Raw genomic sequence first — 26,367 nt, 5'->3', positions numbered from 1 at the left:
AAGATGGTTGTCTTATTGATCACAATGAAAACCTTAGCTGAAAAAAAAAAAAAAGGAATGATCTTAGCTGATGCTGGGATGTGTGATGGGACAAGTGCAGGCTGGAGCTACAGACAACCTATAGAGTGGGGGAAAACCAACAGTTTATAAGAATATTCTCAAGCTGGAGAGATGGCTCAGCGGTTAAGAGCACTGGCTGCTCTTCCAGAGGTCCTGAGTTCAAATCCCAGCAACCACATGGTGGCTCACAACCATCTGTAATGAGATCTGATGCCCTCTTCTGGTGTGTCTGAAGACAGTAACATAAAATCAAAAAAAAAAAAAAGAAAAAGAAAAAGAAAAAATGAATATTCTCTCTCTTCTCTCTCTCTTTCACCTTTATACTTTTCTTTTGTGTCTTTCTTTTCCTTTCCTTTTTTTTTTTTGTTTTTTGCACTGAAATAAAGGACTTTTGTCTGGTCGGTAGCAGTCATTTGACCTCAGATCATTAAGTGGGAAAGTCTAAACAAGAAAAGGTAATATTTATAAAATGTCGGGAAGGCATCAGGATTTATGAGGCAGACATTAAAGCTTGTAGATGATTGTATGTAATTACAGCAATAAGCATTTATTGGAGGAGGAGTATCTGTTATGCAGAAGAAAGGTGGTGGCCAAACTCCTCAAGATAAAACTTGAGCACAAAGGGGAGAGTGATGCTGCCTACGAAACCATTGATTAAAGTGTAGGTGATATGGTAAAAGTAAAAGTATACTGAAGATGAGTGAAAATAGAGTTTCCAGAGACACACGTACATACCACACACAGCACACATGAAGGGAAAACAGTTAAGTACACGACAGAGACAGCTTGACTGCGAAAGCCCCACTTACAGGATCATAAAGGTCACCTAAGACACGGATGACTGGTCTCTGACAGACACTCCCTGGCTTACCTCTATGGCAGAGCCCCTGAAAGTCTGATACAACATTGTTCAGAACAATTCAGTCAAAACGTCAGGCAGATTAGTGTCCGCCGTGCGTTATACATTGTATAGAAAGTAGAAACATTAATTCCACCCAGAGCGTCTGCCTTTCAGAAAGGCGTCTCCCCTCTGACTTACTCCAGAATCTGTCTATGATTTTGTGGTTGTGCCTTCTCTGGATAAGCCTGCTGGAGGAAAAACATGGAATGTCTTTTCTCCATAATGCTGTGCGTGCTATCAGTAAAGGATGATAGTTCCCATGTTCTGACTGGGGACTCACAAATCAAGGAGACTAGTCACTGATATGTCCCCTTGCACAGTCATGGAACAGAAAGCACCGTGGAGAATATGTGCTCCATAGTAAATGCCAGGGTCAAAGAAAAATTAGCTATATTTATTTGTCCATTTTAATTGGCTTAAGCACTTGTGTTTTTACCATAGGGGTCTGCGCAGTGGACATGGAAACACACTGAGTCTGTAAATTGCGTGAGTTCTTACTCTCAATGTGAAGACTCTGAAATCCTCTCATTTTAAGTTAAAAGCTGCTAACTTTGCGGCTGAAATAATTTGGAGATCTTTCCCAACTGTTTACTCACTGGAATTTCATTTTCGCACCCATTATAATCAATCACACATTGCATCTGTGTTTGTGATGCTTATCAGCTGCTAATTTTCACAGTTTTCGTGTTAATTTGGATCCATAATATGATTCAGTTCGTTCACAACTTTTATAGTTCGTATAATCAGATTCAAAATATTTCTGCGTGCCAGCTAACATTTACCATAACCAAACAGACTTCTTGCAATCCGGGTAGGATTATACCATGGAGGTAAAGGCCTTCCACACAAGAACGCAAGGCTTGCATAAGCATCACAATCAATTATAAACTGTTGAGGCCCTGGAATTCAACTGTTATAGCGTAGTTACTTCTGGCCTCCTCTTGAGGCCCTGGAATTCAACTGTTATAGCGTAGTTGCTTCTGGCCTCCTCTTCGGTATGATTACATGGCCTTGCCGCTCAGTAATGTTTCCTGTGTAAACGTTCAGTTTAACTCAGAATGCTAGTCCCTGCTGGAGCATGTGAGAAGCCTTCTACACAGACTTTTGTTCTCTAGGCAAACCTGGGCAGCAGGTGCCCCTGTGCACAGACTGGAAGCCTTCTGGTCCCCTTGGCCCCAACATTCATATTGGCACCTAGGATTCTTGGAGGTGCTGCCTTTCCACTTAGAGAATTAGAGGGAGAGTAATTGTGTCTCACAGTCAGGCTCCTCGCTGTCTGACCATAGGTGGACAGAGGTGTAAAATTAAGTATATGCTATTAATAGAGCTTCTGTTTGCACAGGGGAATGGGTGGTTCTGAGTAGCAATAAAGAACCTTTGTTTTCATAACCAGTTTCTCTCTTTACTGTGTGCTGTCTGAACTCTGAGGCACCTCATTGACGGCCTCGTCCTCCAACCTTTATTTCTTCTGCTCAGTCTTTTTTTTTAAATAGGCAAACTTAATCTATGCCATGGTGTCTCAGATGTTTTTTTCTATGGTTCATAGCCATTTTTACCCCGCAAATATGCATATTTTATGGACAAATAAAACATTATTCACACGCACACGCACACACACACACACACACACACACACACACACACACACATATATATATATATATATATATATATATATATATATATATATATGTCAGTGTTATAAATCCAGTTGGAAATCTAGCAGTGTTAACATACTTGCTAGTGACACTGTAAGTTAATTGAGAAGTAAAGCTCCATTCTATCTAACTCGGAGATTATTAAATTGTAGTTGTTAAAATTAATGTCTCTGACAATGAAGTTGCCTTGATCAGGGGAGAAGGGAAACTGAATAGGGGATGTAGTCCATGTAGTCATCTGGATATATATATTTTTTTAAATGAAAATGCAGATGTGTAAACATGCACACAAGATGGTGACCTCTGTCTCCCTATCCGTTTCCAGAGGAAATGTGAGACTATTCTTAGTGTTGTTGTTTTTTTTTCTCCTTTCAGGGAGCTGTAAATGTGTTGCTCATACATTTGTTAACCATGTTAAACCTTTTTGCTATCCTAACCCCACCTGACAGCCAACCGATAGGGCCAGCTTCAACCAGTCTCCTCTGGGGAGCTGGCAGGGTGGGTGCCAGGGCAGAATCTTTCCAGGCTCCAGAGTGATGTAATGCCCACCAACCCACATCCCTTGCTAGCTTGGAAGGTCCCTATGGGGCTGGTTTATTTAAGGCGTCCTGGAAAGCAAGTGGTTTTGGCTGCATAAATACTACCACCAGGGGGAGCTCTGGTTATCCTGCTGATGGACTGCTCTGCAGAATGGAAACAAAGATACAAAAAAATAAACACCAGGGCTTTGCCTTTATGTTGCAGCCAGTCACACCGAACAAGCAGGCTGGGTGACTACAGTCTTAAAGCTGATCCCTCTCTAGTCACACAAAGAATAAACTGAAGCCAAACGAATCGACTGACTTGCCTAAAATCACACAGTTACAGGATGGCCTATACTCAGATTGGCAGATTTTCCATCTGCTGCTGCTGGGGTGACTAGTGTGTGGGCCCATTATGACTGTGAGCCTATACACACATGTGTGTGCTTTGTGGATGGGATGCATGTTTATTTACCATACCTGTATAACTTATACACATACACATGCATAATGTAGAAACACACCGATACACACTGTAAACGCATGTGGATGCATACACAGCACAATGTGTATCCATACTATACATGTGTATCCATACTATATGCATTTATGTGCGTACATCATTGTTGTGGACACTCTATGTTCATATGTGCATTCATAACACGTAGACGTTCATGCATACAGACATAAGTGCACCATGTGTGCACATGTCCATGTATAAGCTAGCACAGTATATGATAACATTGGCTTGTGCCTGCCAGTTTGCCTCACACAGGATATTTGTGAACCCATATCTGGCTTTGTAAGAAGAACTATGAATCTGTCCATTTAGTTTTCCCAGAAATAGTTGTTGGCCTCCTTTATTGTCTGCCTTAGGTAGCTGTGACGAGATACCCAACAAAAAGCCACTTAATGGAGGAAGAGTTTGTTTTGGAGCACATTTTGAGGTGTCAGGGCAGGCATGTTAGCAGGATCGTGAGGTACTGGTCACATTGCATCTGTAGTTGGGAAGCGAAGAGTGAACAGGAAGTCAAGCCGGCTATAAAACATGAAGGTCCCCCCCCCCCAATGACCAACGTCCTCCAGCGGGGCTTTACCTCCTAAAGTTCCATAACCTTCTAAAGGGGAACAATGGGGAAAATGTATTGAAATGCATGAACCTATGGGTTTCACTTTATATCAGGCCACCATGATTCCTCATTTGCCATCAGAAGGAGATTTGAAAATTGAGAACATGGTCAGTTATTAAAGTGGATGGGGCCGGGGTTGGGGATTTAGCTCCGTGGTAGAGTGCTTGCCTAGCAAGCGCAAGGCCCTGGGTTCGGTCCCCAGCTCCGAAAAAAAAGAAAAAAGAAAAAAAAAGTGGATGGGGCCAGAATCTCGTGCTACCATATTAATATGTTCTAGCTGCATCCTTCAGCATTAACATTATACTTATTTCTGCATCCATTAGATGTTTGAAGCCTGTGGAGCACCCGTCAATGAGAGTGTGGTACATAGTGAGTTTGCGAGAAGGACTCAGCTGGACAGGGTTTTGTACTCCATGGATTCGCTACTCATAGGGTAAAAACATGAGGCAAAAATAGCTACCTGGGGCCCCCATTTTTTGTAGGTTAATCCTTTTATCTTTATCAGAGCCCTAACAAGTCAGCGCTGTTGTTAACATCCTCAGTTTACAAATAAGAAAACTTTGGCACAGAGTAACTTGTCTGAGGCCAAATACAAGTTAATCCCTATGCCCAGACTTGTTCCTTGCCAGTCGTGTCCCACACGCTTAGCTTATGTTCTATTCCCTGCCTTCATCATGCTCGCCAGTGTATGGGCAGGTGTTGTGCACTGTCTCTGACTTCCCCTTCTCATCTCTGAAAACAGTCCGTAGACCAGCAGAAGGATGGCAGCCCTTGGCATTTGAGGTATACAGGCGGTGGTGTTTGGTCATGTTTGACGCTCTTGGACTGCATCCACAGCCGCCAGTTGACCTGTGTGTTAAAACTCTATCCAACAGCAAGTGCAGAGATTTAACCAAAACCCAGCACTTACACAGTTCCTGTATGTGGATACCTCTCAAAACGAGACTGAGTTAGACTCTTCTCCCCAGCCGCACTGTACAAGAGTCTCCTGCCTGACTGCGGCCGTTATTACAAGAGTCTCCTGCCTGACTGCAGCCATTATTACATATCGGCAACTCAAACAAGCCATGCTCCCCCCAGCCCCCCAGCCCTGAAAGTTAAAAGTCTCTGATCATGATGTCAATAGGTTGGTTCTTTCGAATGCTTTCTCATTGATTGGCTCACTTTTCTCCCATTGCCCACATAGCTCTTCCTTCTGTTTTGGGTTCTGACCTCTTCATCTTTCTAGAAGGCCAGCCATATTGTCTCACCCAAAGAAGCCCACCTGTGGCCTGACCCACTCACTACTGTAAAGTCCCTTTACACAAAATGTTTCATTCTGAATCGGCTGTGGCTGCCTGTTTTTGAGAACACATTTTGGACCATAACAACTGCTGTCATCATCCTGTGGTTGCTAAGGAGATAATAGGAACTGCAGAGTGTGAGGCGTCCATGCATAATCACGGCACAGTCTAGAACCTGACTCTAGGGACTTGGCCCTTTTCCATGCCACTTTCCAGCTCCTAACTGTGCTGATTTTTCCCACATTTGCCATGGCCCACGGTGCCTTGTTTCCTGTGGGCATTCCTGTCCTCACCCTGACTGAATTTCATCCTGCTCACAGTTTATAGAGTAGCTGCCGTTCTGATGGCACTGCCTTCTCCACTGACTAGCAGGGAAAAATCTGTCAATCCCAACAGATGCTCCCAGGGGTGATCAGTAACTGTGATATCCTGCACCATTCTGAAATCAGCGGCTCCTTTTGCTCATGATGTCCCTTTTCCAACCTGTCCTTTTCTCAGCCTCCACTTGGATCTTTCAAGCATTTGTGAATACATGTGCACCTGTGTGTTGCTGCTCACACAGACACACACACACACACACACACACACACACACACACATATACACACACACACTTCAAACCTACCTTGTATCTTAGTTGCTTTTGAACTTTGGGATTTACAGATCATAGTAAGCTCAACCTTTTCCCCCTGTTTATTGTGTGTGTTTGCAGAGCGTCATAAAGATGCTTCATATTTATGGACCTCCAAATGCTTTCTGAAATCAGTTACTCATGCCCCTCTCACGTAATGAATTCTATCCATCTTCGAGGTTGTCATATTGTCCCCAGTTTCTCCCAGCTAACAGGACTTCTGAGGAAACCAACCTAAGATATTAACCATTAGCTACAGATTGTGTTGCAGACTTCCCAGGCAAAAGGGCCCTCGAGACTCTGCTCCGGGGCCTGGCGGCCTCTGTGTTTTGCTTAGACTTGTTTTTGCTTGACCTATGCAAGGCATCTTAAATTGTTTGCATAAACTGCTGGATCAGTTAGTAGCTCTTAATTATAACTTTAAAAAAAATAACGTAAAATGTGTTACATTAGATATTTTCGAGTACCCGATTCTGTCGTTGTTGGGATGTTTACACGGCTGTGCAGCAGATTTCCAGGGATTTGCCATCTTCCAAGTCTCACTCTGTATCCATTAACTCCAGTTTTGCCCTTTTCCTCAACCTGCCAATCACAGTCCCACCTTCTCTTTCTAAGAATGTGATGCTCTGGGTACCTCCATATAAATGGAATCATACCACATTTGTCTTCCTGTGACTGACTCGTTGCCCTTAGCGTAATGGTCTGAAGAATCCTTCAGTGGTAGCGTATAGCACAATTACCTTGCTTATACTCAATAACTTCCATTGTTTGTGTACTATCTGTTCGTCCATATACAGATATTTGTTTATACCTCTCATTGGCGATAATGCCAGAGGAAACATAGATGTACATATATCTTCAGAGCCATGCTTTCTATTGCTTGTCACTACAGATCCGGAAACGGGCTCTGAAATGTTACCTAGTATGCCTTTTGTCTTTTCTAAGAGCTGTGACTCTCGAGGTAGAACTAGCTCACTTAACCTGAAGTTACTCTCACGTGAGCCCTAGATTCGCTCACGTGACTAAGTCATGCATCTATTGTTTTAGGCCAGAATGCAATGACCAAGTAACAGCTAGGGGCGTGAGAGTTGCTTGGGTCACTGCGATCCTTGTGCTAGAAAACTAGGCCGTTCTCCCTATAGGAGGGGTAGAAACAGTTCTGAGCAACCCCATCCTTGTCTACTGAAGTCCCTCCAAGATCGCCAAGAAGGCTAGGCTCAAACTGCTTGGGCCCAGCTCTTAACTCTGTTATTAAACAATCTCAGGCAATTTAATTGCTCTCTTTCAGAATTTCTACGAAAAGCAAAACTGCCTTTGAGAATAACACAATCAAATAAATGCATAAACATTTAGAGTAGTAATCAACACAGAACAAGTTAATATGGAAAGGGCTACAAATTCAAAAGGCAAGAAAGTATACATTAACACCTAGGGGTGTGTGTGTGTCTGTGTGTCTGTGTGTGTGTGTGTGTGTGTGTGTGTGTGTGTGTGTGTGTGTGTGTGTGTGTGTTATAAGAAAAGGAGACGAGGCAACACCAGTTTGTCCCAGTCAAAGTGTTATGGGGTACAGTAGTACCTGTATGTCATGTCTGGTGACACTCCGGATATCCTCTATAGCCAATCAGACAACTCTTGTCACTCGGTCTGTCTCTCTCTCATTGATGTTCCAAGATCTCTTTCGATTCTAGTCTCAGATTTTCAACAACTAGAAAGATTAAAGTAATCCAAGTCCTCATCCTAATTAACAAAGTCAGAAGAAAAGTCCTGACCATGCTATGAGATAAGCCCAAATGAAACCCCCTTCTCTACCTTAGGCCCATTCCTGAGAAACGCAAGGCTAAATTGCTACCTAGCATCTTTTTCCTTAGGATGTTGTCCTTGCCATGTCTCCTCTGAGAGAGCTCCTGAATGTGTCTTTAACTGCTCTTGAAAGTGAATGTCCTGCCCATGTCGAACTTCCACCACTCCCCAGGGAAACTCTGGTGCCCCACTCCTAGCCCCAAAGTGTGACAGCGAATTCTGCATTGCACGTCCTTGTCCGATGGGACTGAAGAGTTGGACCTGCTTTTCTTCGTCCTTCAGAGCATCCCCAGCTGTGTCAGTGCTGGTGAACAAGCACCAGTCCTTCTGTGTGGCAACAAAACACGGGAATAAATTAGCCCTGGCCTCCTTTGGGAGCGCTGCGCAGCGTTGAGGAGATGCCTGCCGTGGCCACTTCTTGCCACTTCAAAGCCACGACCGGCACTAATTGGAAGCTTCTCATCCACTCTCTACAGGCAGGCTTGGTGCTGGTCAAAAAGTCCGAAACTTAGGCCTGAGCCCTACAACTACACTGACTCTCAGTGTCTGCTGAGAGCACAGGATCCTCAAGCTACAGAGAGTCAGCTGAGCCCTCGAGCATATTTCCGTGACTGTGTCTCCTGTCCCTCTTATGGGACAGATAAAAGAGCTGTGGAAGGAGGAAAAGAGGGAGGCCCTTCCAAACATCCAGTCTGGACAAGCAGTTGGGGTTACATCCTGGGAAAGCTGATTTGGGAGAAGTTACACACCATTGCTAACTGTATAATTCATTTTTCTGAACAACTTCAAAGCATGAGGAGAATAATAGTTTTGGGTTTTTTTTTTTTTTTTATGAAATGTGGATATGCTAATCCTGCTCACTGTGTGGGACTAATGTCTGATGCAGTTACCCCCCAGTAGTCACAAGAAACTCTGGATATTCTGCCTATGTGAAATGGTGTAGTATTTACATGTAACCTACATATGTAATTTAAATAATCTCTAGATTATTTACACTTAATATAATATAAATGGTTGTATTGTTTCAAGGAAATGACAAGAGAACAGTCCATACATGTTTATTAGAGACATAATGCTTTACTTATGGGACTTGTAGATACGTACAGATACCTGCATGTATTTTACAGTCATGTATTTCAAGAGAAACTGAATTAAAATAGAGACTGGTTCATGTGACCGGAGAACAGAAAGCCCTGCCATCTGCCAGCTGTAGGCAACAGCCTCAGAACACCAGAGAGGGGAGTCAGTTTTAGTCTTAAGGGCCCTCAAGCCAGGGGTTCTGCTGTCCAAAGGTGAGTGAGAGTGGGTGTCCCCCAAGCAAACAAAGAACTTTGTTGTATTTTGACCCTGGGCAGATTGAATGCTGCATTCCTTAAATCCTGACCTCCAGAAGGCATGTATGTCTTTTTCTTGTAATCTGTAATAATTAAAGCGCTACTCTCTCCCCGGCAGCCTCAGACGCTCTAGAAATATTTTGCTCCCTTAGACTCATCAGATGACATATAAACAACTGTCAAGAGTTCACCCCTGACCACATGGATGGCTTTAAACCACACTTAATCTCCAAATATAGATAATGACAAGGTCTTAATATCAAGCGACACAATGCAGCCCTGCTGCACACTATCAAGAGCTTGGGATTCCCTTCCTCCAGGGGCAACACCCTTGAGACACGTCTCAGTCATTTCCCGGTAGAAAGTTATATAATTAAGTACTGACATAAAACATCATGCAGTGGAAAAGAAGACCAGAAGAAAATGATGTATCTTTTTGTATAGTTTGTATATACCTAGAAACATATTCATACGAAAACAAGAAGATGGCTGTTTTCATCATTTCTGTAACAAGGTTCATGGCACAAACTGGTATTTCTATCATCTAACTTCTTTTTGGCCTTTATTAAGAGCCTAGACTGGTCATGGTTCATTTCTTAGTGCAATAACCCAAACCTTCATTCTTGAAGGTTTAGTAGTCTGCCTGGAATGGGTCAGGGTAGTTTTCCATTGACCTTAATCATAGAACATTATAATTCTGAGAATTGCCCCAAGGGGCAGTCTTTACTGTGTAGATATTCTTCCCTACTTCTGTTATGAGATGTCGCCCAGTTTTCCTTTGGTAGTCTGGGTTAGTCATCCTCACCGTCACTGTAACCCTTTTCTGACCTACAAGGACACGAAGAGCCCAAAGTGATGGGAGAGTCTTACCTTTCAGTTCAATGAAATCATTGTTGTGTCTACTCAGAGAACTCTGGGATGAGGAACTGTGAGAGTCTGGAAAACATAAAGACGAGAGTACAGAAGCAGAAATTTTGTTAGTGGGTAACTCGGGGGTAACCAGAGGTAACGACACTTCAGTTCTACCCTTTGAGTCCAAGCTATTGTAAGAAGAGCACCATTTGTTGGACACTGACTCCCTACATGCCTGAAGTATTGTGCTCGTAACATATGGTACCAGCTTTTAGTCAGTGTTCCCTGAGTCTCCAAAAGACCATGGTTCTACCAGCATATCAAGACACGTGAGAAATGAGTGAATTCTGTTTGCCTGAGCCCATCACTGACACAATATAAAGGGAAAGAAATACCATCTTGAATCCGTTGAAGATGAAGTGAGTGAATGAGCACAATGGTGGAGTAATGTATCTAATTTTCTTCATACATTATAAAATGTTCTTCTATGTGTTTCCTTAAAAAATAAATACAAACCAGGAGTAAAAACAACCAAATATAATCTGTGATTGTCCTGAGGATGAGTGATCTCATTCCAATGGTTAGTATTTTCCTCAGTTGCTAATCTAGAGGGAAAAAGAAAAGGTTATTTTTTAAACCGAAAAGAATCCTAATGAAAGCATACCAGGTAAAACTGGGTGACAGTGCACCAACCTTTCCTTTTAGCAAAGGAAAGTGAGGAATGCCTCAAGTCCTGAGGACTGACCTTGAAAACTTAGGGCTGGACCTCAGCATCCACACAGGTTATTTTGGGGATTGGTAGTTTTGCTGAGGTGAGTGTTTTCTGACCAATAAAGCCAAGTTATTTTGGGCCGCCATAATTGTGCGTTAGACAGGTGGTTTGTGTATGAAACGTTTAATTTACTGGCTGTGTAGTCTGTTGATTTTGGATAGGGCTAGAAACAATTCTATACAAGTTTCCCCAAATGATGGGCTCAGATGCTGATCTTGTCACCGTTACAAGCAGATACACATCACCAAACCGGCTGGAGTGGCAAGAGGGCTTCGTGGAAAAATCATGGTGTGACTTTCAATGGTCTGTAGGCTAACCACTCACTGGGACTGAGAGGACCTTAGATGGTAATTTTGCAGGGTATCTATGTGTTATACAAGAACACATTCTATGCATGTAAATATTAGTCGCATACCTTTCTCCACATATTTTATGGTATATTTGCATTTGGGGGTTTCTGATATTATTTTATGGTAACTTGTACAATGCATTGAAACTTGAAAGAACACCTGTCAGGGTGTTTTTTCAATATTAAACATATATGCTTTTATTCATTAGTACAGACCCAGGAAGCAGTTTGAATAAACCATCTTCACAGTTTGTGCTAGTCTGTGTGTCCCTAAGTTTAGGCAGTGTCCGGAAATAAGAAGGGAAAAATAACAGGCAGTTACACTGCCGAGGCTGCAGGGGCAGGCGGGCATGTGAGGGTGGTCCTCAGAGACCTGTGCTTTAACAGCCTCAAGGATCCTTTAATTCCTCCTCTTGCTGCCTGGCCGCATTTATACGCCGCTTTATCACATTATGGCAACATATTTTGAGGGGACGGGTAAAATGGTAAACATGTATCATCTCTGAGACCAAGAGGTCAGATGTCCATAACAGAAACCTCTAGTGGTCTGATGGCTGAAAAGGGAAAATCGTAAGTAAAAGTTCCATTCACCTACATTGTGGTAGATAAAAAGGACAGGAAACCATGAGAAAGGATGTAGGGTGGTGATGCTCTCTGTGCTACTAGAGGAAGAGCCAGGCTCCCTTATCCCGGGGTGTGTGATGGGATGCAGACCTGAAGCTACTGAGGCAGCACAGGTGAAGGGACGTCAAGAGATTCTTGAGCTACAGCAAGAAGAATTAGCCACTTGTTTATGGGAACACCATGGAAAACAAAATTCAGGAAGTCACTTACCTACATCAAGGCCAATCAGGCAAAGGGGTGAGGGAGGATATAATAATCTTGATTGAACTAGAACTTCTCAGCCCCTGTACACCTTTCACTCAGGTCACAAAAGTCCACTGTAAGGCTCTGTTCAGTGTAAGGCATATAATGTGACTTGAACCCAGTTCAGGAGATTGGGCACCTTGTATTGCACTGAGCGTCTTGAAGGCTCCATGCATTTGATAATTTTAGAGAGAATAAACTTAAAGAGTCTCCAGTATGAAAATAAGAAGACAGAACAGTTGAAGAAACGTGATCTATGGTAAAAGAAAAACAGCGACCACCTTACATTTTAAACGTTTTAGAAACACCAAATGGAAGGTTTTGTTAGACATACGGTGACAGTTTCATCTGTAATCTTTGACCTTCACTTTCAGTACAGCTGAAAGGGGGTGGAGGCATGAGGAGGACAGGTGACTGGTCCGATGCTAGACCGGGCTCGGGAATCATGGAAGGCCATGCAGGTCCAGGGATCAGGGCCTCTGAGATGCTCAACATTGCAGTGGCATTGAGGTCACTTGTCATCTTCCCTGAGATCTGGAAGATGACTCATGGTCCTCTGTGTCATTTGCTGTGTGCCAAGCAGAAGGTTAGGTTTTGATGTCAAAAGTCTCAAATTTTCATCATGAATTTAATAGTGTAGCAGTAGGAGGCCTTCCTCACTAGGTTAGATACTCGAACCCCAGACACACCTTGGTTTTACAGTTGCTAGACTTGTGGTCTTAGAGGGCAGACAGGGCTGTTTAAGGGGGTACTCAAAGGTTCATAGTGTTTGTAAGAGAGTAGTGCGACTCTTTTTCTATTAGAAAGATATAAATGTTTTATAAATGGCAGTAAATGTCAAAAGGGACCATGAGCATTGTTCAAACCTAGAAGACTCTAGAATAGGGATTTTATTTTTGAAATAAAAGTGAGAATAAAATCTATCTTTCCCCAATAAACCAGGAGACCTCAAAGCGTGTGTGTGTGTGTGTGTGTGTGTGTGTGTGTGTGTTTGTGTGTGTGTGTGACAGAAAACAGAGGGGAAAGGGACTCAAGAAAAAATAGCGATAAAAATTCAATTGGTAGATTGGTAGGCCTGGTGAGATGGCTCAACAAATAAACATGCCCCTATGTATGACAACCCAAGTTCGATCGCTAGAACCCATATGATGGATGGAAACAAACACTCCCACAAACTATCCTCTGACCTGCACAGGGCACACACACACACACACACACACACACACACACACACACATACACACATACACACATACACCATACACACATACACACGATAGATAGATAGATGATACATGCATAGATAGTAGATAGATGATGAAGATAGATACATAGATGATAGATTTATAGAAATACAAGATACATATTTACATAGGTAATATAGATGATAGATACGTAGAAAATAGGTAATAGATGGTAGACAGATAATAGATGCATAGATAGATGATAGATATATAGATACATAGATGCATAGATAGGTGATAGATTAGATTGGAAAGATAGTAGATGATGGATGGATGGATGGATGGATGGACAGACAGACAGATGCTAAAAAAATTATTTGCTGTTTCTCATCTTCCTAAAAGCCTAAGGTGCAAGGCATGGTGGACTCTGGATCAAAGAGTACTCATTTCCTCAATAAAAAATGGAAAGTGTTCAGGGGCAAGGGAGTTCTAAATTTAAGAACAAATTAAAGAAGACACTTCTTTTGTAAAAACCTATTAAGTCTCTACTAGGAAAAGCCTCTAACGACAGTTCAGTATAACATACAAAAATATTCTCTGTTTGGCCAGTTTTATATTGAACTGAAATCATTAGTGGTAGCCCTTGCAGTGCCTTATGGGCAGCCATGCAGACGTAGGCCCAAACGCTAACCTCAAGCCCTAATGGTGACTATGAAAGTGCAGGGGTGATAGTTTTCATGGCTTGCCTTGTCCACGTGACCGATGACTCGCCTCCTCTCTGACAGACCCGAGTCACAGTCGCTTCCAAATCGAGCCCCTTAGCAACTTGGCAAATGCCAAAGGTAATTTTCTGAGGTGTTGATTAAATAAAAGTCACGTGTTTTTATACACTAGCCGACTTGGAGACGGCCGTTTCTATTTTGACAGTGGAAACGAAGGCTTCCTTTTGTTCTTGGCAGCAGCTACTGTCCTCCACTCCCAGTCTTCCTGTTCCATTCAGAGGTGAGGCCGCAGAAGTACTTAGGAAAGACTTGAAGTGTTTTTCTTAAAAAAATTACTTTCAACTACTCTGAAAACCTTGAATATATGTGACTAAAACTTGTTCAACTGAATGTAAAGGATCATTCAGCTTAGAAAATTTTAATTGCAAATATTCTGGAGAGGTTCTGATTACATTTTCTCGGTGAAAGAGCCTTGCTTGATTTAATCCTTGCCTAAGTGAGCTTTTGTGATTCTTTTTAATATGCTTGCCACTTTTCTGAGCCTGCCAGACTGTTTCTATCACACATACCCTCAAGGGTAGGAAAAATAATTTGTTAGTTGGACTTTAAAATGTTTTTACCTATTTAGTTTTTTCTCTGTATGTATGGGGGTGGCAGGGATGGTTGTTATACAGCATATGTAAAGGTCAGAGGACAAATCTGAGAGTCAGTTCTCTTTTATTCTGTAGGTCTAGGCAATCAAACTAAGGTTGCAGGGCTTCACAGCATATGTCTTTGCCTGCTGACCTATCTCCCTAGTTCAACTTTTTTTTACAATTTGAAAAATAAGAATCATGGTATCTCTGCTGGGGGTGTCATGTGAATTAAACAGAAGAGAGATACATGCCAGCCACTTGAATAACACAGACTGTAAAGACCCAGGTCTATGGTGAGGCTCTCAAATGTATCCTTGTGGACCTGACCTCTATCTCATGGTAATTAGTCAAGGCGCAAATACTGTAGATTACTTTTCAAGCTGTAATATTACCATGGTTTTTAAAACAAGGAATCCCATTTGACTGTATGCTAAAGAAGGCATGAGTCTTGTTGGAGTTTCTCTTGCCGTGATAAACTATCTCAATCAAAAGCAACTCGAGGAGGGAAGCATTTATTTCATCTCACAGCTCAGCGCTGAAATCTGTCAAGGCAGGAATGTGGAGACAGGAACTAAAGCAGGAACTGTAGAAGAATACTGCTTGCTACTAGACCCTCATGACTTGCCCAGCCTGCCTTGTTGGATGGCACAACCCGCAGTGAGCAGAGTCCTTCCACATCACCCATTAATCAAGAAAATGCAAGACTCACTTGCATGTAGGCGATCTGAAGGAGCCATTTTCCCAGCTGAGGTTCCTCTTTACAGGAAACTTAGCTTGTGTCTAGGCCAGTTAACAACAACAACAACAACAATCCAACAAGGACAGTGTGTAGAAATAAAATGGAAACTTACTTTGAAGGGTATTGGGTGTAAGCACTGGTGAACGACACCAATATTGTGACTACCGTATTTAGAAGCTCAGTTACCTTTGTCAATGTTTACTCAAGAAGTCAAGCTGTCTTTCAGCGCAGTGAAATTCTAATTAGTCCAACTCTGTTCCATGTGCAGCATCTAGGACTGTGGTCCTTAAGGCTTTTGTACCAAAGTAAGGATATACTGAGATTCACAAATGCCAAGGAAACCAACTTCCTGCCATTACTGCCCTCCTCATAGCAAATATAAAAGGCAGCCAAGAATCATCAGACCACTTTTATTTTGTCTGTGTTCCTTTTTCCTTCCTCTCTTTCTCTCCCTCTCCCTCTCTCCCTCCCTCCCTCTCTCTTTCCCTCTCCTCCCTCTCTCTCTCCCTCTCTCTTTCCCTCTCCTCCCTCTCCCTCTCTCCCTCTCTCTCTCCCTCCCTCTCCCTCTCTCTCTCCCCCTCTCTTTCCCTCTCCTCCCTCTCCCTCTCCTCTCTCTCCTCTCTCCCTCTCTTTCCCTCTCCCTCTCCTCTCTCTCCTCTCTCCCTCTCTTTCCCTCTCCTCTCTCTCTCTCTCTCTCTCTCTCTCTCTCTCTCTCTCTCTCTCTCTCTCTCCCTCCCCCCCCCTCTGTCTCTCTCCTACTGGGTAGCTCCAAGTCACTTAAAACTCACTATGTAGATAAGACTAGTGTACTCATAAAGATTTCCCTGCCTCACAAGTACCAGACCCATGCCCAGCCAGACCACTTTTTAAATGCATAAAAGAAAGATCGATTAAAGGAATTTACTGTAAAATGTGTGTGTGTGTGTGTGTGTGTGTGTGTGTGTGTGTGTGTGTACTTAAAACTTAAGAAATGGAACAAAATTTTAAAAGACTATTACTTTAGAAAATTTCAATATATTATCCTATGAATAAACATAATTAAACCATTGTTAGAACAGACAAATGCATATCAAAACATTCATAAAAATTACATATTCGTCCTTCAAAATATACACATTCAGGGGTAGGCGTGAACTTTTTTAATAGAACACCAGTACTACAGAAACTAACCACAAGTATCAATAGATGAGACTGTAAGAAAGATAAAAGTTTTATTACTCAAATGGAAAAAGAAAGCAGCAGAGCAGGCCAACAGGGAACAAAGTCTTTACCAGCTATACTGCAAACCGAGGGATAATATCCAGAATTCATAAAGAATTTCAGAAATGAACTACTATGAGAACTGACAATGAATGGGAAAATGAATGGAATAGACAGCTCTGAAAGAGAGAGGACGGTGAATCAAATGACCAGTGACTATTTATAAAAGTGATCAGGAAAATACAAATTAAAAACTCCTCTGAAATACTACGTCATTCCAGTCAGAGTGACTATCATCAAGTCTGACAGCAAATGTTTGGAGGGGATGTGAAGTGGGGAGACCCTTATTCACTGTTTTGCAGGGAGGGGTTGCAAATGAACACAGCCATTGTGTAAATAAGTTTGGCAATTTCTCTAAAACTTAAAATTAGGTCTACCCGTGCGGCCCTGCTGTTTCACTCCTGGACCTGCACCCTGAGAACTCCATGCCCTACAAGGGAGACATTGGGGTCCAGGTGTTTTGTGCTTATTGATGCTTTATTTACTGTGGCGAATAATTGAAATCAATCTAACTACCCACCAACTGGGTGGACTGATAATAAAAATTTAGCTCTGAAGAAAAATGGAATCACCAAAATTTAAGGAAAATATATGGGCTTAGAATGGATACTATTAAGTGAGGGCATATACTCTCCACATGTGCAGAATCTACCCCATAATATATGTATGTGTGTAATCAAATGTATATCTGGGTACTGTATTAGAGGCAAAAGAGAGAACAAGAAAGACTAAACATTAGAGGATGGGGAAGAACCGAGTACAGGCAAAAAGTATGAGGAAATTGTGAAAGAAGATATAAAGCTATTTTTTTCTAGATATAAACATGTAGATTTTTTTTCTTCTTGGTGGTAGATAAATCCATGAAAATATATTTGATAGTAACAGTAAAAATCCCAAGAGAAGCTCGTGCCTTCCATTTTGCAGTTACTCTAACTGCACAGAACTTTGTTTAGTTGAATAGTATTTATTTAGATTTGGTCTTATTATTTTTGGTGTATGAATATTTTTTGCAAATTTTTTATAGTATAGTTTAAAATAAATTTTGAGAGCATTCATAGAAATTAAGTGTCCATGTTTCAAAACACATACATTTAGAAGCTTTTGGTCAGGGTTTTGATATCCACATGTAGAAAGAAAAATCCTACAATTTTCTCCAGGGAGATTATATAATCTGTATGCCATGTTAGCATACAGATTTCCAAAAAGAGAGGAGCCTGAGTGTGACTTCCAGGAAGGAAGATTTGTCTCTAAATCACAACTGTGATTGCTCCGTATTCAAGGTCAGAGTAAGGAGGCAATGGACCTACTGTCTGACAAAAGAACCCTTCCAACATATTCTCCGGGTTTCCTTGAGCTTGTCCTAAATTAGATTATACTCATGTGTGATACAAACAAATGCCCTTAGAAAAGGTAAGGCATGAGTAGTGTAACCATCAAATAACTATGGTTTGAAAATAAAGGTTTCTACAATTGAAACGGGTATCTTTAGGAAAATGTAAACATTTATTAGATAGTTATATATCTTGAATGATGTAATCAAAGTGTGTGTGTGTGTGTGTGTGTGTGTGTGTGTGTGTGTGTGTGTGTGTGTGTGTGTGTGTTTAGCTGATATAACTTGAAATTCTAAGAGTTAAGTCTTTACTGTGTGCATGCTGGCTCCATGAACTGAAACTTTCTGGGGATTATGCTTCATTCCAACCAGTGGAAAAGCCGTATGTCAGTTAACATGGCTAGCACTAATCTAAAACTCACTTTTCCAATCCATTTGTCAAAGATGAATGAGACTAGATTCTTGAATAGCTCTGACAGAGAGGTCATGAGTAGATTTTGCTACAACCAGTTCCAAACACATATCCATAATCAGACGTGTCGTTATGCTCAAGTTTTTCACATTAGCCACATTTTGTCCTATCTTCTACCTTTTGTTGCTATGATTGGTTAGGCATAATGGACTCACCCAGAAAATAAAGAATAGGCTGCCCATGAGATAGTGGGATGATGGAGAGGTAGAGAAGGAGGGAAGAAGGGAGGGAGGGAGGAAGGGAGGAAAGTCAGGAAGACTGGACAGACAGAAGCAGAAGCTGTTCTTTATGTATATTTCTAATGAAAGGGTAATAGCAGTGAGAATGTAATTCTGTCTTACACTGAAGTAAGTTTGCATTTCCTCAAGCTGAGACTCTCATAATACATTAGAGGTTCTAGGACTAGACATAGTTCATGTGCCGAAGGGCTAAGGATAGGTCAATACAAAGAATAAAATATTTGACTCTTAAGATAAACAGCTGTATTTTGGGGTCCATCGGTGCTTCCCAAGTCTCCATCATCTTTTCATTTTAAACATGGCCATGGTCTATGTTGAGTTTCCTGATATAGACCATGGATGGGATGGTCTTCAGAGGCCTGGGTGCCTGGATGAATTGACAATGGCTTTCAGATGAGACACTAAACAGTTCCTCTCAGGCTAAACAGGATAATAATAATTCTGAAGAGCAGCAAGTGAACTTCACTTCATGAGCGTGTGAGGATTTGTGAGAGAACACAGCGTTGGCGGAAACTAGTGAGAGCAGTTTCTATGAAACACTGATGACAGAGGCTCTCTCAAAGATCAGTCCTAAACTCAGCCCCCTGTACAGACCACTGAGAATTTGCATATATGTGCATACGCAGTCATGTATGTAACATGAGATACTAAAACCCTAGGACTGAACATTTCCCAAGCTGCATGTGGGAAATTAGCCCACCTGTCATTAGACTGTTCATCTCTACCTCCCAAAAAGTTTTCTCCAAACCTGGTTCAGAAGTCAGCTTCCTGACACCCCTATTGAGAACGAATGTTCACTTTACTACCATCCCTGAACATTCCCTACACACTTCATCCCCTGCAGAGCTTCAACTGCCACACTGTGCCACACTGTGTGTGTCTTTAACCAATTATGTGTTTCCCTGGGAGATCTCCAGCTCTTTCAAGGGAGCCCCTTCTTGGTTTCCTGTACCTTTTCTACAACTTATGTGAACAGCAGCACCATTCCGTGTCTCCTTCACAAGTCCAGGCTTTGCAAAGACTCCTCTTCTCCTGTATAAATACAGACACTCTCCTTTAGCCCTGGGAACCTCACTAGGCTGCAGTAGACAAGCCTCTCTGTCAGGACCTAACTAAACCAGTGGAGAAACTGACGTGGTTAAGCAGATGTATAATACTAACGACAATGAAGGCTTCCGAATATCAGGTACTTTCCGGTTTTTCTCTCCAACCAAATTGATAAAGGACCTGACTATGCTGCCCAATTATAGATCATTAAGCATAATTTTTGTGACAGGTCAATTATTTTTGGCATATAACAGAAGAAGAGCTCTTGAAAAATTGAATGGAATAATGTAGCCGTAAGAAAACTCCTTTATCTCACCTCTGCCTGTGCGAACAAGGTTCGTTTGGTGCTTGTGTCTGATGAAAATGAAAGTTATGAATTCAATTCATGCTGAACTCTGCCTCGTTTTAGCAAGAAGGGTTCCAGACCTTTCCAGGCAACCAGTGGGGGAGAAAAGCCTCATTTGATTCATTATAAGACTCATTAGCAGTATTTTACCATTTTGTTTAGTAAATGTCAACATTTTTAGTGTGTTTGTGTAGCAGAGCGTGTAGCCCAGTGGTAGAATGCTTGTCTAAAATACACAAAATCCTGAAGTTGATGCCTAACATCACAGGGGAAAAGGAAATATTTAGGCTTTTTTCCTTGACTACTAATCATCATGGCAATGACTCAGCACACAAAAGATTTTAATAGGATTACCGTACAGTGAAAAGAAGTAGAAAATTTATCTTTCACTTATGAACATACTTCACACAAAAGTGTTTAAAATATATCTCAAACAAAAAGTATATTCAATTAAGATCAGACTTTATTAGACTATGGAATGAAAATTAATTCAAGGATGAAGAGACATGGTCTAAAACCCTGCCTGTTAGAGGAGGAATTTTTATTCATTTTTCTATGGAGGGTGCTGATCATGGAAATGCAGTGAATGGCATTTTGAGCTTTCAGATTGTAATCTTTTAATTAATGAAGCATTTATATGAACTAATATGAAAGCGTTAATGTTTGTAATACAGTAAAACTGTTACAACCTGTTGTAATCACTTGAATTCATGATGGTGATTTTTGGGAGTTGCTTTAAAAAGGAAAGAAGAGCGTGGTGGTTTAGAGTTACTTAGAAAATACAGAAAAACATGGGAAAATGCATCATGTGACTTCGCACCACTAGATTAGAAGTTTTTTCCTTATTTTCCCCTTGTTCCTAGTACATATAACATAGGGAACTAAGACAGCGGAGATGAAGGATGAATTACAACTGTGGGCCCTGGATAGTGCATGGAACCCCCAAGGCTCAGTGTGGGACACAGAAATATTTCATCTTTTTCATTTAGATCCTATAAATTTAATAAAATCAACTCTTGAGGACTCTTCTTTCTTAATGACTAGCCAAAAAAATATATAAGAATTTTAACTTATATTAGTTGATCAAAATAACAATGGGAAAATGAATTCATTGTAAGTATAGCTTCTCCATGGCTAATAGGATTTCGTCTTTGAGGAACATAAGGACATTTGAAGTTCAGAAGTGGAAATGGGTTTACTACATGTGACCTACAAGCATTCTAGCTTGTCAACGCCACATGCTGTTGAGTATCAGTGATTTTCTTCCTTAGCCTACAGTTCATGTACTGTGCAACATCATAAGAGGGCCTTGGATCCCAACAGGGACCCCCAACAGTGATCTGTATTCAAAATGTCATCTTAAATGCATGCTTTACACTGCACAAGATTTGAATTTTTTAAGTGGAATCATCATAGATCAGGGATTGTCTACTTGAAGAGGTTGATGTTTAGGGCTTGATATTTTTCCCCTGTTGATGTCATGAGAGATGTGTATAAATGAACAACAACGCTGACAGTAATTGTCTAGTTTTGATCTGCCAGTTAATAACCCTTAGCATTAAATCCTTATACTTGAACTATAAATATTACCAAAGTCCCTGTGTGAATTCTGTCTTTAAGCAAATAGAGGAAGGATTAGGTTCAATGGTTGCTAATCTGGAAGAGAACTTAATTACGAATTTATATTAGCGACTCCCACTAAATACAAAATGTGTTTTCTCATTTCCAAATACTTTGCATTTGAGTTCAAAAAAGGTTCTTCACATCTTCATAGAAAAGACTCCTCTCTCTCTCTCTCTCCTCTCTCTCTCTCTCTCTCACTCACACACACACACACACACACACACACACACACACACACACACACACAAAGGTAGAATGATGCTATCCACTCTTAAGGTACAGTACTAATTATTGGAAAACAATAAACGAGCCTTTGCCATGTTTTAGTTTGAGATTTCAAAGAGCATTCTGAGTCTACCAGATTCTAGAGATTATAAGGACCATCTTGTACTTATCTTACAGAATGGCAAGAGGAGTGTCCAGAATTCAGAGTAGAACTTGGTCTGGAGTGTGTGCTTCAGACTCTGAATTCAGTGCTCTTGGAATTCAGGTGTGAAGGCTGGAAGCTACATATAGAAAGGGTAGAACACAGATGACCACACAGTCAGCACAACTCCAGCTTCTTCGTTTCTTCTTAGAACTGGCAGGGAAGAGGCACCTTTAATCATTATCTCCTTAAGAAATTGTAAAAGAAAATGTTAAGGTTCAGGCGGTTACTCTTTGAAGCTAGCCAGAAGAAAAGGCTCATAGCATAGGAGTCAAACAAAATTGGCTCAAATGATCAGAAATTACCTACAAATGATGCCAATTGAGATTGGCCTTAGAGAGGCATTTGTACCTCTCTGAAACTATGCACTGCTTTGCTTCCCAAGATGGGGTCCAGGAAAATGTTCATGTAGCCCTAAGAGCCCTCTACAAAGCCTCTGCAGATGTGGCCCTTCTTTCACCATAGCTCTGCCTGCCCTGTAGTGTGAGCAAGGTACCACTGACCTACCCAGGCCTGGCACCCATATCCATCTGTACAGTTGCCATTTTAATTACCATGTGACTTCTCCTGGGAGACTCAGATAAAGCCTCAAAAGGTTCTTCTCACATGCATCTGGTTGGCTCTGTCTGTCCACCCCCAGGCATAGATGGTGTGACACAACTATATCCTAGCTTCTGCCTGTAAGAACATCACCCACGGGAAATGGAAGGTCTGTCTAGGCGAGAGAGGAACTTTGGCCTTAGCACTCAACATGACGTCTTCTTAAAGGGCTTAACGTGCAGGTCCTGAATAGAGATACATTTGACATTTCCCTAGCTGGCGAGAAAAATGGTGGAGGTAAGATGGACTCCCCCTTCCATAAGTGATACCTCTGAGTCCAAAGGATCCTAGAGCCAGGGCAACCTCTGTGTCCTGAACAGTCACACTTCCTGTAGGGCCAGCTGAGAGATGACTTCAGAGCAGCAGTAACTAATGCAGAGATGAGCGAGACTATGCACAGCACTGGATATTTATGTGTCACCTCCCATCTGCAAAGCCCTTCTCACTCCAGTCTCCCTCACTTGGCCTGTAGAAAGTTCATGACAGTTGTCACTCATTGTGTGCCTGTCCCTACATAAACTGAGTTGGGCTTGAAAACTATGTTCCCGGGTCCCAGTCATGAACTCTGCACCATCCTAGCGGCCGCCTGGAAATAGAGATCCTGTAGTGACAGTACAGCACTGTGGGGAGCCAATAAACAAGTTAGTTAGAATTTGAATCCCAAACTTTTATCCTTTATTCTTCACTGTTTCCAGATGTTTTTATTCAGCATAGACAACTAATTATCAAGTTTATTTGGACTGTGATCCAGCTACTGTTGTATGGCTGTGAAGAGACACTATGACCGAGGCAGCTTATGAAAAGAAAGCATTTAATTCCAGGGTGGCTCACAGTTTCAGAGGATTAGTCCATTTGCGTCTTGGCAGGGAGCATAACAGCACTGAGGCAGATATGGAACTAGAGCAATGGGTTGAGAACTTGTATCTGACCCATAGGTTGTAGGTAAAAGGACAGTGAGCCTAATGTAGGCTCTTGAAACCTCAAAGCTCACCCCCAGTGACACATCTCCTCCAACAAGGCCATACCACACCACTTGAGCCTGTCTTGCAGCCTACCAACTGGGACTGAAACATTCAAATAAATGAGCCTATGGGGGCCACTCACACTCAAACCATAACAACCTGTTTATTTAGTGATGGTGGCCAAAGTCAAGGCAAGAGCTGCTCCGAAAACTAGCCCTTCCACACCCATAAAAATAATCCCAATTCCACACAGTGGGCCACAAGCAAAGAGGAGAAATATGAAGGCTGAGAGGAAGAGGTTCGCCACCAGCAGTGGGAAGGGCCCCAAAGAGGGTAATGCTCAGTACAAACGGTCAAAACTCATGTCTGAAACTGCTCCATAGCAAAAGCAGTTTTCAAATCACAGTATGGGTGGGGACTGGGGAAATAGTTCAGTTAATAGTAAAATGTTTCCCGCACAAGCCTAAGGACTTAAGTATGATTCATAGAGCCAAAAAGGGCAACAAGAAGGCCAAGGGAAGGGAGAAGTGGACGGCAGCTAGGAGACCCTGCCCGTGGAGTCTGGTTATGTGGCTTCAAGGGATCAGAATCCTGAGCGGGGATTGATAGCTGGAGTGGGTGGCCTAGGAACTGGTTCAAAGGCTGTGCGGAGAGAACAGTTTCAAAGCTTTTCACCAAACAGCAGACAAGAATGTTATGTAGGTTGTGTAAGTTCATGTGCATTGATTATTTTTCTCATGCCTGTGGTACAATTCCCGAGAGGGGGGAACATAAAGGAGGACGGATTTGTTTTGGCTCACAGTTCTAGGGTGTAGCCATTGTGGTAGGGAAGGCATGGCAGCAGGGACATGAGGTATCCGGTTGCCTAGCATCAGAACTCAGAAAACAGAAGGGAGTGTTGCTGTTCAGCTTGCTATCTTATCATCTAATCCATCACTGTGGCTCACCCAGTGATGTCAACCCACACATAAGCGGGGTTGGGGGGGTCTCCCGGCCTCAGTTACTTCAGTTAACCGGAATTAGAAATCCCTTCATAGACTTGCCCTGATCCCGATCCCTCATAGATCCTGTCAGGTTGACATTAGCTATCACCACACACAGGCAGTGCCTCTTCTACAGTCCTTCTGTCCAGTTTTGCAGCTGGGCATGATGATGCAAACCTGTGATTCCAAGCAATGAAGGAGCGAGGCAGGAGGATGCTGAGCCCCCAGGACAGCCTAAAGAAAGAATCCGGAAAAACCATTCTTGTTATGAAATGTAATGCATTGCCTTCTGCATTTGTGCCTTTCCCAACCCCCACCCCCCTGTATTTCTACATTTGCTTTGAGCTCTTTTTTTGTGTGAAATTTGTATTCTTATAAACTGTTCACTTTTAATGGTTGTCTTTTGTTCAAGACCTCACATAAAGCAGCACATGGAGGGATTTCCCTTTGGTATGTTAATTCTATGCCATCAGTTGCTGTTAGGATATAATGTTTAGAGATCTGGGGTATGGTCCACAGGAATGCACAGTAATATCATTGGCATGTACACTCTCACATATGTGTGATCACATAGCAAACCTAGGGGCTGGTTTACAGGAAGGAGAGCAAGTTTGGAACACAGTACATGGTTCTAGTCTCAGATCTTAGGGTGAGAAAACTCCATGTCTACGGACTCAACTGCAGCTCCTGAGTTCCAGTAGCCTAAAGTGGTGGGCAGATATCCCGGGAGTTAGAGCTCTACGCACACACCTTTCTGACACTCTGGAAGAGAAGAGAGTGACCTCTCCCGATCGATACTTAACATGTCTCCAGTTAGCAAGATGGCTGTAGGGTTCCCTGTCAGGTCTCAATAGAGAGGAACTCTAAATTCAGCAGGAAGTCACATATACAGCTCAGCTCACCAACTCCTTGTGTGCCTCTGTTTAACGCTCAAAGACCTCAACGCTGATTCTTGGGTTCTGAGACTTTCTCATTTTACCTTCCCTTCCAGGCCCATCTCTTACTCACACAAAAACTCATGCTGTCTCAAGTATCAACATAAGACAGGTCGGAATGTTGAGGAGGAATGTCGTTAACACACAGACCACATTTACAACATTATTCTGTAAGGTTGCTGGTCAGCAGGTCCTATACCAGAATGGTCTGTTTCTGTCCATTCCTCATGTTTTTGTTTGCCTGTTTGTTTAAGAGAGTCATCCTTATTATTCCTGTGTTTGAAATCATAATTCATTTCTCCCTTCCCTCCCTCCAAGCCCTTTTATATACCCTTCCTTGCTCTTTTTAAAGCTTTACGGACCCATTTTTCATTACGTGTTATATACATAATGTGTGTGTGTATGTTAATAGGTATGAAGTCATTTTAAGTCAGAAGTCAGACTACAAAAAAATTGCCTTCATCATCACTAGTTTGAATATTTACTCCCCACAATTGCCTAGAGGGTGCATGTTTAAAGGGCTAATTAAGGGTTTGAAGATGTAGCTCCTTGGCAGAACACTTCCTTAGCATGTGCAGTAATCTAGTTAAATCCTCAGCACTACAAAGATCAATAGAAAAAAGACCAACCAATCAAGTGCCCAGGTTTTTATGGGTTTTTATGGGAGTTCCATTATGCGTACACATAAGGCTCCTTCAGAGTTAA

The 26,367-nt window shown here is 42.0% G+C and overlaps 1 protein-coding gene across 16 annotated transcripts in view; it reads left to right on the top strand.

Moving 5' to 3' along the window:
- Positions 1 to 26,367, top strand: part of Cobl (cordon-bleu WH2 repeat protein) — a 232,552-nt gene that overhangs the window by 169,889 nt on the left and 36,296 nt on the right. The window lies entirely within an intron of this gene.

Source organism: Rattus norvegicus, chromosome 14, assembly GCF_036323735.1.
Source record: "Rattus norvegicus strain BN/NHsdMcwi chromosome 14, GRCr8, whole genome shotgun sequence".
Classification (NCBI taxonomy): domain Eukaryota; kingdom Metazoa; phylum Chordata; class Mammalia; order Rodentia; family Muridae; genus Rattus; species Rattus norvegicus.
The sequence above is the reverse complement of the archived record's forward strand: the minus strand, read 5'-3'. Positions and strand labels throughout refer to the sequence as shown.